The sequence below is a fragment of the Taurulus bubalis genome (assembly GCF_910589615.1).
Source record: "Taurulus bubalis genome assembly, chromosome: 18".
Lineage (NCBI taxonomy): Eukaryota > Metazoa > Chordata > Actinopteri > Perciformes > Cottidae > Taurulus > Taurulus bubalis.
Genome location: NC_136606.1, coordinates 21,590,239 through 21,604,690, shown reverse-complemented (window position 1 = coordinate 21,604,690; position 14,452 = coordinate 21,590,239).

Here is a 14,452-nt window from a genome sequence, read left to right as displayed (position 1 = left end):
AAAGTGAGTTATTATCAGTGGGAACCAATGGGCTTGGAGCTGAGAGACACAGACAGGAAGTCAGAAAGGGTTTAATGACACAATTAGCAATTACAGGTGCTAAAATATAGTGGAATAGTAGCACAATTGAGGTTTCATAAGGTCTGTCTCAGTAATGTCTGTTGCAGAGACTCTAACCCTGTTACAGAGAAACATCTACCAAAAATCTGCACTATAAACTGGTAGATCCTAGAATAGAGTATTTTTGTGGTTCAACCCAGAAACTTAGCATCTGGTTCTCTCGAAAAGAAAATGTTTAGGATTATTGCAGAAAATAAGTTTAAACACAAGTTCTTGGTACTTACTTGTTTTTAGCAAGATAATCTTCCCAATTGAACACCACTCTTACTATTTTTGAAGCGTGAATGCAATTGCCAGAAGTAAAAAAGCTTTGTAAAAAAACTTTAGGCTGTAAACTATACACCACGGCCAAATGAGCATGCATATACACAATGAGACTCTGAAGGCAGACGATAGTAGTTCAAATCTACAGACATATTTTATATAGTGGAACAAAACGTTAAAATCTCTAAACAGCTTGTGTTTACCACAGATCTTATTTCAGGTATCTAACCAAAAACACATTTCAAAAACCACATTGACTTTGAGGTAACCAGACAGGCCTTCTACTCCCGTCTTCGACGGGACAGTAACGGTAAATCAACCATGACTGAAATGGCTAAATTTTTTCGGCACAGGAACGAGAAATTGGGTTTGAAGGTTTTTGTCTTAAACTGTGCAATTTCACATCATTTTGGACCATTATTATTACAATGGATAATGACCAAAAAACTTAAAGATAAAAATTGCTATACTTAAATAATGTGTCTATTATTTGTTATTTATCCCAGCCTTTGTGTGAACATGTAAATCTGCTGGGAATGTTTGCCTTGTGAAATCTTATTAATTTAGAGTAAAATGGCCATTCAATATATTTGTTCACAAATTGAAAACAAGGTTATCACGAGCAGTTCACAAATCATTTTACGAAAAGGACTTCAATCCCACGTCCACCGCAGCTCACAAACTAAAAGAGTATTCTGTAGGAGCACAAAGAGGGGATTTTTGCACTAAATAGATGGCACCACTCAGTGTGCATTGAGTTTCACCTATGAAGGGATAGCCTCAGGGATCCACGGACTTATTGGCATGTGAGCCTATACAGACGGACACAATATTTATTCTAATGAGATATTTTTGAACAGAAACTGTCCCCTGATTAATGTTCTGCAGTGTAAAAAAGAATTTCAATTTGTGCAAATCTATTCCATGCCCCGACCATACTAACATACAGTAGGTGGGCGGCCACACTGGCGGCTCACAGAAAGTCTCTGTTGTCTGACTTCTGTCTGCTTAAAGTCAATGTGGTGGGCAGAGCAGAAGTACGGCGAAACGAAAACACTGATGCCCGGACAGCTGTGCTGAATGAAAAGAAATGAAAGGATGCACCACACATCATAAATTAGCATGAATTAAATAAACAAGGCTAAGAGCCCATCTAGTGGCCCAGAGAGGCTGCCAATATTCATCATATAAGTTGAAGGAGGGATCAAACATCAGACTCACAATTGTGCTATTCCAGAGCTCTGCGGGTGCAGAGCTAAGTATGCTGCAGGAAAGGTCATGTGGTCAAAAGGGTTCAAAAGGAAGCTTTTATTATCGAAAAATCTGTCAGTTAGGTTGCAACATATGTAGCGTGCAAAATTGATATTTTTCTCTAATGGTTGTATTTGTATTGTTTAAAATAATAATAATTATAAAACCAAAAATGGGGGTGTTTTTTTTAATGATGGTGCTAAAGGAAAGGTCAGTGGGTCACCAGAAACATGAGGGTAAACCCTCGTGGAACCATGCATATACAATTTAAAGGGCACAAATTATGCTCATTTAAGATTCATACTTGTATTTTGGGTTTCTACAAGAATATGTGTTCATGCTTTAATGTTGAAAAAACGTCTGAAACGATCTGCTGTAGCCCGTCTTTAAGCACTCGTCTCAAAAAAGCCCAGTGTGCTCCGACTGGATATGCACCTTTGCAAAGATAGTTCAGCATTCAAGATGGATTTAAATCTCATTGTTCAAACCACCTCTGGTAATACATCCATCGTCCTCTGTCCTTGTGATAACAGCAGTTCAAGCTATTAACAATAGCCAAGAAAACAAAAACGTATTGCGATCAGATCTGTGATCCGACCTTCTGACCCATAATATGTGACTTAGTGTAAATGCAAGTATTTTAAAGTCGAAATGGCATGAACAATGCCTTCTGAACATTTTAAAATCACATCCCTGTGGACCTATTTAACAATATATCAACAAAACAAAAGAATTCAATTGAATCATCAAATGGTCTTTCTTCCTGGAAAACAAAATATGACGTGTGCTTGCGTACACTAGAACAAACAAATTTCAATAAAGTCATGACATCCAGCCATTAATCAATGCAACTTTTAGCGACGAGGCAGGTGCGTGTGGACCTCAGTCCTCTGTAGCTGCGTATCTCACTACATTCTAAGCCCATACACTTTTTAAGCCGTCCAATCAAATCAGAAGGATTTGATGTGAATCCCTCTTGTACCTGCCCACTGCTCAAATATTCAGTTTCACTGGATATGTCACCGTACAGAAGTAAAAGACGCTCTAACTACCACTTCACTGGGGCTTTCAATCTTATCTGGATTATTTCTGGATACCAGACACTTGAAAGGACTAAGGCCCTAACACCCCTCAGTCAGGGAGACACCCACAACTCTGGATTTGGAAAGCCCCTGTGAGAATGTATAGATTGTGCTTGACATCATCTTCATTCTCCCATCAATAAAATGTTATATTTTTTAGAGCAGACATGTGACTTGTCTGTATGTATGCTTATTTCAGTGTGAACAGATTACAACAATAGATGTAGATGTAGATACTTAGCTAGTTTTCTTAGTAACCTTACTAGTATATGTATTTTAACACAACATTATCTTTTCTTTTGATAAAATGACTAATTTTGGCCAAACTGTGACCGCTTTTTGGGCGAGTCATGTAGTAGGCGTGTCCTATCAAGACGCATTTTGAAGTGTAAACAGGGTCTTGCGTGCTACAGCCGACAGACAACAACTGGGAAAATGTCCCCTCTAAAATGTTTCCAAGAACATGGAAGAACATCAATAGAGACAAAATGTATGTCGTCATATAATTTAAAAGGAAGTTCTATACAAATTCACACTGACTAAAGTTGTCGGGGAAATTAGCGAGATCAACATTTTTGCGGAGGCTGTGAACATATTTATTTCTGCTGTATTGTTGGACATTTTCATTTCTGGAAGGGTCTATGAGTGTTGAAATGCCTTTGGTGCTAGCCTCAAGCGGCCATTTAAGGAACTGCAGTTTGTGGCGCTTCCTGTCGGCTTTATATTTCCGACCCTGAAGTTGACACTGAAGAGCTTCATGTGAGACACTGAAGAGCTTCATGTGAGACACTGAAGAGCTTCATGTGAGACACTGAAGAGCTTCATGTATGAGACACTGAAGAGCTTCATGTATGAGACACTGAAGAGCTTTATGTGAGACACTGAAGAGCTTCATGTGAGACACTGAAGAGCTTCATGTGAGACACTGAAGAGCTTCATGTATGAGACACTGAAGAGCTTCATGTATGAGACACTGAAGAGCTTCATGTATGAGACACTGAAGAGCTTCATGTATGAGACACTGAAGAGCTTCATGTGAGACACTGAAGAGCTTCATGTGAGACACTGAAGAGCTTCATGTATGAGACACTGAAGAGCTTCATGTGAGACACTGAAGAGCTTCATGTGAGACACTGAAGAGCTTCATGTATGAGACACTGAAGAGCTTCATGTATGAGACACTGAAGAGCTTCATGTAAGACACTGAAGAGCTTCATGTATGAGACACTGAAGAGCTTCATGTGAGACACTGAAGAGCTTCATGTGAGACACTGAAGAGCTTCATGTATGAGACACTGAAGAGCTTCATGTGAGACACTGAAGAGCTTCATGTATGAGACACTGAAGAGCTTCATGTGAGACACTGAAGAGCTTCATGTATGAGACACTGAAGAGCTTCATGTATGAGACACTGAAGAGCTTCATGTATGAGACACTGAAGAGCTTCATGTATGAGACACTGAAGAGCTTCATGTATGAGACACTGAAGAGCTTCATGTATGAGACACTGAAGAGCTTCATGTATGAGACACTGAAGAGCTTCATGTGAGACACTGAAGAGCTTCATGTATGAGACACTGAAGAGCTTCATGTGAGACACTGAAGAGCTTCATGTATGAGACACTGAAGAGCTTTATGTATGAGACACTGAAGAGCTTTATGTATGAGACACTGAAGAGCTTCATGTGAGACACTGAAGAGCTTCATGTATGAGACGCTGAAGAGCTTTATGTATGAGACACTGAAGAGCTTTATGTATGAGACACTGAAGAGCTTCATGTGTGAGACACTGAAGAGCTTCATGTGAGACACTGAAGAGCTTCATGTGAGACACTGAAGAGCTTCATGTATGAGACACTGAAGAGCTTTATGTATGAGACACTGAAGAGCTTCATGTGAGACACTGAAGAGCTTCATGTATGAGACACTGAAGAGCTTCATGTGAGACACTGAAGAGCTTCATGTGAGACACTGAAGAGCTTCATGTATGAGACACTGAAGAGCTTCATGTGAGACACTGAAGAGCTTCATGTGAGACACTGAAGAGCTTCATGTATGAGACACTGAAGAGCTTCATGTGAGACACTGAAGAGCTTCATGTGAGACACTGAAGAGCTTCATGTGAGACACTGAAGAGCTTCATGTATGAGACACTGAAGAGCTTCATGTGAGACACTGAAGAGCTTCATGTGAGACACTGAAGAGCTTTATGTATGAGACACTGAAGAGCTTCATGTATGAGACACTTAAGAGCTTTATGTGAGACACTGAAGAGCTTTATGTGAGACACTGAAGAGCTTCATGTGAGACACTGAAGAGCTTCATGTGAGACACTGAAGAGCTTTATGTGAGACACTGAAGAGCTTTATGTGAGACACTGAAGAGCTTTATGTGAGACACTGAAGAGCTTTATGTGAGACACTTAAGAGCTTTATGTGAGACACTGAAGAGCTTTATGTGAGACACTGAAGAGCTTCATGTGAGACACTGAAGAGCTTCATGTATGAGACACTGAAGAGCTTCATGTATGAGACACTGAAGAGCTTCATGTATGAGACACTGAAGAGCTTCATGTATGAGACACTTAAGAGCTTTATGTGAGACACTGAAGAGCTTCATGTATGAGACACTGAAGAGCTTCATGTGAGACACTGAAGAGCTTCATGTATGAGACACTGAAGAGCTTCATGTGAGACACTGAAGAGCTTCATGGATGAGACACTGAAGAGCTTCATGTATGAGACACTGAAGAGCTTCATGTATGAGACGCTGAAGAGCTTCATGTATGAGACACTGAAGAGCTTCATGTATGAGACGCTGAAGAGCTTCACGTGAGACACTGAAGAGCTTCATGTGAGACACTGAAGAGCTTCATGTGAGACACTGAAGAGCTTCATGTATGAGACAGTCATCCCTCAGAATAAAGACTGGTCCAAACACTGCACACCTGCTGAGAATTAAAACAAATGTCTCTCCATTTAGCAGATGCATTTAGGCCTTTTGTGCTGGTCCTTTTCTGAATAAAACACTATTTACCGCTGCATTATCATTATGAGGGAATGTAAGCGGAGGATGAAAAACAATGGGATAGTTAGGGGGAAAACATTAACACAAATATGAAACAATGTGCGAGCCGGAAAAAGAAGGGTTGCCCTTCAACAGAAGAGCCCCTCTGGCCTGCATGCAGTCCTAATTAGAAGGCAAAGCTTTTTGACAGTAAATCGATTTTTAATTGTTCAGTCCCTGCATTCATCCAGGTGGCCAAGTTCCCCCATTTAATCTCTTTCTATGTCTGTTTCCTGAAAAAAAAGAGCAATTCATGCAGCATTAGACAGTGAGGATGGATGGATGGAGAGGCGCGGGAATCACCTGACAAACATAAGAGTTGAGCCGTAATTGTCAGTAATGCTTTCCTACTGTAGTCATTTTAGACGCGGTACAGGGCAAACAGTCACAGTGGATGTTTTCAATTTGCTCAGATTTTTCTTCCTTAGCAAGAAGCCACTCAGGCCTGTGTGGGCTAATGGCCGTGACAGTGTGTAAAAGCAGTTTGACAGCAGTGATCTACGCAAGACATTGTTGAAGGAGGCCTGGGGGTCGCTGATCTGATTATTAGGATTAGGTGATTCTGATACTGTGCCAGTTATCTGGTGAGTGGAGGACGGGGGGAGTCTGTAGCAGGGTTAAACCAATACATCCATTTGTCAGTACTTTTATTGAGAATCAGCTGTGGTCCAATCCAGCTTTAACATAATGAGGTTCCTCAATCATATTGACAGGTAGTCAATATGTTTATTATTGTTGTTATATGTCAGATCAAACAATGTGATCACTTTACTGAGGGAGGATTGTTAAAGACAACCCTGGATTAAAACCTGCCTCACCCCGTTTCAAATGTCCCTTTGAACATTATAAATACTTACAACGGTACGTAAAACAACGGTACATAAAACAACGGTACGTAAAACAACAACGCTATGTAAAACAACAACGGTACGTAAAACAACGGTACGTAAAACAACGGTACGTAAAACAACAACGCTACGTAAACAACGCTACGTAAACAACGTTACGTAAACAACGTTACGTAAAACAACGCTTCGTAAAACAACAACGGTATGTAAAACAACAATGGTACGTAAACAATGCTACGTAAACAACGGTACGTAAACAACGGTACGTAAACAACGGTACGTAAACAACGCTGCGTAAACAATGCTACTTAACAACGCTACGTAAACAACGCTACGTAAAACAACAATGGTACGTAAACAACGCTACGTAAACAATGCTACGTAAAACAACAACGGTACGTAAAACAACGGTACGTAAAACAACGGTACGTAAAACAACAACGGTACGTAAAACAACAACGGTACGTAAACAATGCTACGTAAAACAACAATGGTACGTAAAACAATGGTACGTAAAACAACGGTACGTAAACAATGCTACGTAAAACAACAACGGTACGTAAACAATGCTACGTAAACAATGCTACGTAAACAACGGTACGTAAAACAACGGTACGTAAAACAACGGTATGTAAAACAATGCAACAACGTAACAACGTACGTAAACAACGGTACGTAAGACAATTTCGACATTCAACATATCTGTGGTTTGCAGAAATGTACAATCCCAACATTGTTCAAGGGCGAAAAATAATTCAAGCCTAGACTTCACTAGGCTTGAATTATTTCCATATCCAAAATGACCAGTAAAACCAGGTGTGCTTCAGTGAACCAGATACATACATCACTGTATTTCTATTGGTTCTCATAACAAAAGAAGTCACATGAAAGTAAATAGTAAAATTTTGGTTGTCTAAAAATTTTCTGAACATGTTCAGTTTTCGGTCGTACTTAACTGCCAGCTGTCACTTATGGTGGCAAAGAACCAAGATGGCGTCAACAAAAAAGACAAGATGGCTGCTGCAGAAAACGAAGCCGACCAACATTCTAAACACAAGGCTTCAAAATAGCAGTCCACAAACCAATGAACGACGTCACAGTGACTACGTCCACTTCTTCTATACAGTCTGTAGTTGTCAACCACCTTGTGTTTAAAAAAAGCCCCAATCAAATCAAGCTAATCATTATGTGCATTGTGCATTGTAATCATTGTGCAAGCAAAGCCAGGATAAATCAGTAGTATTATCAGAATCATAAATATGTACCAACAAACTGAATGTGAATGAAACAATGAAACACAAAAAAAACTATGTGCTGAAATTAAAATATCTGAAACCTGTTGAACAAGTAGCAGCAAATACCAGACTGCCAAAATACTCCCTATTTGTGTTACCACTGCCAGGCTAAAGCCAGAGCAGTGACCGACGTGACGTTGGATTTCAACACCTGCTCTGATGGAGCGCACAGCATCACAGTGAACCCCGGGCAAAACCCAGCCACCCAGCACGGCAACGATCATCATCATCAGAGGCACGGAAACTAGACATCTCTCTACTGGTCTAACACTCACAAAGCTCTGACAACACACCCTCCTCCTCCCCCTCCTCCTCCTTCTCCACTCTCCCTGCTTTCACTGGGAGAGAAAAAAAGCAGCCACACTGAGCCTTGGAGGAGGCAAAGCTTTATTTTTTAAGATCAATCAGACAGACAAACTGGTATGAAATGGCAGAGAGATAATGCAATGGTGTGGCATGGTGACCTTTAAACACGGCCCTGACGCTACATCCCAACCACTGAAAAACCCTGACCTTTGTGGAACCATTACAGAAGCCTCTAATCTGGAAGGTGGGGGACGGGGAGACACAAACACACACGTAATTTGTGCAGGCACACACACACCAAATATAAGCATGTCCTGCATCCGAGTCATGCACATGTACCAGACACGCGCACGGCACGCACTCATGTAGATGAATATATTTGCAGGTACGCACGCGCATGCATAAAAACAATTAACACGTGCGAGGTAGAAACATGCAATCAAGCTGAAACCTGCGTGCGCACACACGCACACACGCACACACACGCACACGCGCACACACACACACACACACACACACACACACACACACACACACACACTGCAGCCTTCCTGTTGGCTGCAAAGGCCAGATGTGATAATGGCTTCCTGTATGTAAATGCTGCCTGCTGGAACGCCTCTCCCCTGCTCCTCAGTATTCCACTCAGGCGGCGCTCGCATCGCTTTGAATTGCAAAATGCCAAAAGTGGAACGACACATTGTTTGTAATGCCATTGCCGCTGTGCATTTAGAGAAAATACAGAAAAAATATCCCGTGGAGTGTTTGAATAGATAATTATGTGCGGCGCTGTGCGTGCATATGCGAGTGTGTACGTGCGCTGAGTGCAGACGGAACAATCTGACCCAGGCAAGTGGAAGACCAGCGGTAATTGTTACTGTAGAGGAGAGCATGGGTCGATAAGTATTGATTATCTTCTGTCCATTAGGAATAATTGGTGATGTTTTGAGCGAGCGACGTGATGACACATCGACGCAAGTGAGCTGGGAGTAAAACACCATCGATTCCGAGGAAAATGCACAATTTGACAGTCAGTTTAGTTGATGCGTCACGACTTCATCCACAGCTTTGCTTTACTGCGATCAATCGGTACGAGTGGAGACTCATTGTTGGGGATTTTACCCCATAGGAATTAAAAAAGCATGGACTTTCTTATTATCATGTGGATTCTTGTTTCTTGAGATGGGAAGCTTTTTCAGAATTTTTTTAATATTCAAGACTAATTGCTTAAGAGCTGTACAGAGGATCTAGTATATTATACATTAATGAAAACATTGTTGGAATATTATATTCAATTTATCTCAGTAAATCCCTCAGACTGTTACATTAAGAACTGGAACTGCTGCCAATTCAACGCATTTAAAGCTACTATGAACTATAATGTTGTGTTGATTATGGCGGTCCCTGTGGACAAAAGTGGTAGTGTTTCAAAGCGCCAGAGTCAATGCGCTTGTTTAAGAAAACCTCTCATTTTGCTGCAGCAGGCATCAGACAGTTACACTGGCTATTTCCTGGTTCTGGTTCTCCCGTGTCCCATCCCCAGCACTACGGGCTGAAGAGCTGGATCGAGGAGGATTGGACATGCTGGAGTTTGAGCTGAAGGAATTTCTAAAATGTTATCGGACTTTGAGCGAAATGGATTCAGAATGACGATATAGAAATAGCCAATCCTCTTGCATCAAAATTCTTCAAAGTGTTTGCTGTGCCAATAAAGAAAACTGACTAACCAACTAAACAGCAATTCTAAAAACGTGAATCACATTGAAACATTTCAAACATGTTACAAAGCTTTCATGCTACTCAGAGAAAATGTTTTATCGAGTTCCATTCTATTCAATTCAGTTTATTTTGTATAGCCCAGAATGATAAATTCTCCTCAGAGGGCTTTAAAATCTGTACACATAACATCCCTGTTCCAGGACCTCACATCGGATCAGGAACAACTCCCCAAAATAATCTAAAAAGAAACCTTTCACAGGGAAAAAAGGAAGAAACCTTCAGGAGAGCAACAGAGGAGGATCCCTCTCCCCGGATGGACAGAAGAATAGATGTCATGTGACCAGAATGAACAACATAACAGAGTTACAGCACATTCAATGAATATGACAGAAATTATTCATATAATGAGTAGTATATGCATGGAGTACGATCCAGATAGCCACGATCCATGAAGCAGAAGGAGGGAGAGAGGAGGGCATCAGCATGGAGAGGGTCTTTCACTCCATATTATGAACTCAAGATAGACATGTCTTACGATTGATTGACTAACCAACAACAGCATACCTCATTCACCGACTTCGCTGAAAAAAGTTGAATGGTTAGCTGTGTTGAAACCCCTGCATTCACTCAATACAATGGTTGTTCTCTATAATTCAACAGAAAAAGTATAACATATGTTGCCTTCACACCAAAAGCAGAGCAAGTGTTCACGTTGTGTTACGCGCCTGAGTTTACTCGCCGGACGATTAGTGGTTATTTACTTCATTCGCACTAGATGCACCAGAGAGGAGGAGTGGCTTATCTCCATGGAAACAGTTCATTTATCCACCATGGAAGAAATAACCACTATTTCTGCTTTGTTACATGTTGTGGAAGTCCCACAAATGTCGGAACAGCAAACCTACCAGGTGGTCCAACGTCTTCACTCACTGTTCTTTCTTGATCCTATTCCTATGTGCGTAGGACTACGTATCGTAGAGCAACGTATCCTCCATAGTTTCTGACTACACAACGGCATGATGACGGCAGTGATGACAGGCAGAGCATCTCAACGCTGATTGGCTTTCGCGACACAGTGTCACGTGAAATTCATGTGCCACCCGGCACAAATTCGTACAACTCGCATCCATTCGCGTCTTTGCATTCACTTTGTATGTAATCTACTTGCGTGAAAAATGTGCTTTGTTTTTGGTGTGAACGCAGCATTATCCACTCCGACCTAATGTCAGTTTGCTTCTCGTCACCCGCACCCCGTTGGCCAGTCAAAGAAGGACTACATAAGACAAACACATAAGACCGTGATGCCAATGCACAACGTCCACCTTGCTCCCAACTCGTTAAATACGGTCGCTTGATCGGTGACCCTCAGTGTCTGAAACCCATGAATCCACGGGACCATTAGACGCTCAGAGCCGCTCTCACCCAGGAGACCACTGTTCGCGTCCCGTGTCAAACCGTCATCGACTCTCTTACCCTAGTTTTGTTACTTAACTTCTGCACTTTACCAACATCAGTCGTGTAAGAAGTGTAGTTATTTTATGTAACAAACTGTTTATTATTGTTTGAACCCAAACAACGACCTTTTCCTGAGCCTAACCAAGCGGTCTGGTTTAGTGAGGTAAACCAGAAACCAAGCAAACCTACATTGGAAGTTTATTTCGAAAAAGACACATTGCGTCCCTGACACGTCCCAAACTGACTCTGGAGGCGTACGTGGAGCGTCACAGTGGGACGCGCCCGTATTTGAGAAGTTGGGCGTGAGAACATGTGGACCAGTCAGATCCACATGGGCCCTAAATCAAGCATAGAACAGCCAGGATGCCTTGTACATAAAGAATGTGTGGCTGTCCTATGAAGAACTCCAGATGTGAAAGAGCAAATCTTAACAGATATGTTATTTCTGCAATACTTGATGGTTACAGTTATTTGTTCCATACTTTTAGAGAACTATTGACACCAAAGGAAAGCAGAATGCACAAAGTGAAACAACACATGGATGGTGAAATGTTTTTTTTGAAAAACAGATTTTATTTGCTATTTTTTTTCTCATTGTTTCAGAGGTGTCGGTACATCATTCGTTTCTTTTCTCCCGCTCTATAATCTCTCAGATTTGTTTGTCTATGAAGGCCGGAGGTATGTGAGGACAGGACGAGGGGAGTGTGAACATACAGCTGTGTGATATAACCCCACAGTTTAAAGAACACAGAATAGGAGTCCACAAAAGGACTCATTTTTCTCGAGGTTAGGAAGTAAAGACTGTCTGCCTCTTTTTGGCATAGAAAAGCAATTATTATTCTAAGAATATGTTTGACTTTTTTTCCCCTCGCTTGCTGTGGACTGACAGAATGGTGGATGTGTGAGGCAGCAGCTGTGGTGATGAACACTGGGAGGGAGGGAAGGAGGGAGGGAAGTGCAGCCTGTGATCGACGACCAGGACGCCTCTATCAGGGCCGAGGCGAGACGCTCGGCTTGTGCAACAGTGACATCTTATGGTTCCTCCTCTGCTGTGTGCCGGAGCGGCCGGCCGGCCCAGCCGGTAAATAAAGATTATGATCACATTATGCAAATGGCGCTCCGTCTGTACACGGCTCCACCGTGTTAGCCCGCGCTCTCGCTCCCGTGTTGTGACAGTTATTTGAGTCCTGGAGGCGACGGAGAGTTTGACTGTGCAGCCGCGTGTTGACGAGGCCTGAAGGTGATGTAGGGAGTCGGCTCTGACAAACATACGCAGGAATACATCACGTTGTTTCAGGTGCGGGGCGCTGGCTGAGCATGAAATGAGCCCACACAGGTGAGCCCAAGCAGCCGGCAGGTAAAGGCCTGGGTTTGGACATTCAAGGATTCAAGGATAATGTATTCTGTAACACAGGTGGTGTGGGGGGAACAACCACATACATGTAGTCCACCATGCTTCACAACAAAAAAACAGAAGTGCATTCTGGTGGTGTATGTTTTGTATTTGCATTATGCAAACAGCAGCAACAGAAACACCAGTGGACTCTTTGGGCTGTTAATATGGCCGGTGTCTTAAAGTGGCAGCCATAAGATTTCGATTAGAAAAACTATGGAATTGTGCTTCTGAGTTTTGGCAGTCTGGAGTGTTTTTGTTGATTTTTTCTTTGATTGTTTTGTGTGACCTTAACTGCACCAGGGTTCAGCTTCTGCATTACATCATTTTCGAATCTTACTTCCGTTTTAGAGCGGAACTGAAGTGTCAGCATTATCATCCATTACTTGGAAGAAAACCAAACTGATATTAACTTTGAATATTTTTCAGGCGAGAAAGTAACCATTTTGATTCAAAATATGCGATCAATTTATCCAAATGTTTGGAAAGCGATGCAGACATTGTTGGAGCAGTGAGGAGCTGCTGACTGTGTAAAGAACCAGCCGGTCAACTGTTCGACTGGTTGTGATAACTCTCACTGCCAGAAGGGGTAGACGCAGGAAATGTGTTTTAAATAGAACTACCAATCTGGCAGATAGATATGTTGCTGAAAGACAGACTGTTTTAATTCTCTCTCCATTTACTAACATTTATTCATTTTCAACTCTAGGCAAACTTTTTTCAATCCTTCTGGCAGTAAAAGAAATGCACTATTCTTATCACACTTATTAGTTCACTAAGTAAAAACATGTACAACTCCCAGACCAGACAACGCTGTTAGAGACCTGTCAATCACCTTGTAGCCCCGCCCCTAAAGCATCCCCTGCTTTATGGTCTGTTTGACTCTAAATGACCATAATGTACTAAATGAACATCATGCTGTATTGAAGAAGACTTGAAACTAGAGATTGAGACATAAACTCATGTTTACAATGTTTACTGAGGGAATACATGAAGAGAAGTAGAGTCATTTATATAGACTTCTATACAACCAGAGGAGGTTTGATCCTTTATTTTTACCAGCAAGGTCGTACTCAGAATCAGAACCATGTATTTGCTAGGTATGTTTACACATACGAATAATGTGTCTTGGCGGATGGTGCGTACATTAGACCAGTGATGTTCTACCAGTGTGCTGTGAGAGATCGTCAGGTGTGCTGTGGGAAAATGTCCAATTTCACTTAATCGGTCCCAAAAAATATTATTTTGTTGCCGCAAATAATTTGCCTTTGTTGAGAGCCTGAGCTGCAATATAGTGGCTGGCCTAGTAATGACAAACTCTTCCATGCTAGTAGGTAGTGCAATAATTACCTACCATTATACTGTGTTATGCTACAATAGGACATTTTGTAACTTTTTTGGTTGTTAATGTGCTGCAGGATTTTTTTTATTGTAGAAAATGTGCTCAAAAAAGATTAAAAAACACTGCATTAGACAAACAACAACAATCAACAGTGCAACATAAACATTACATTTACAATAGAATATAAAATATAAAATGAAGTGCACAGACAAAAAGATACTGAGATATATAATACAATATCTCTTCTCCTGGTCGAACTGGGCAGCTATACTAGTGCAGGGGTGAATAACAGACTGCACTTTTTTAAACTCACA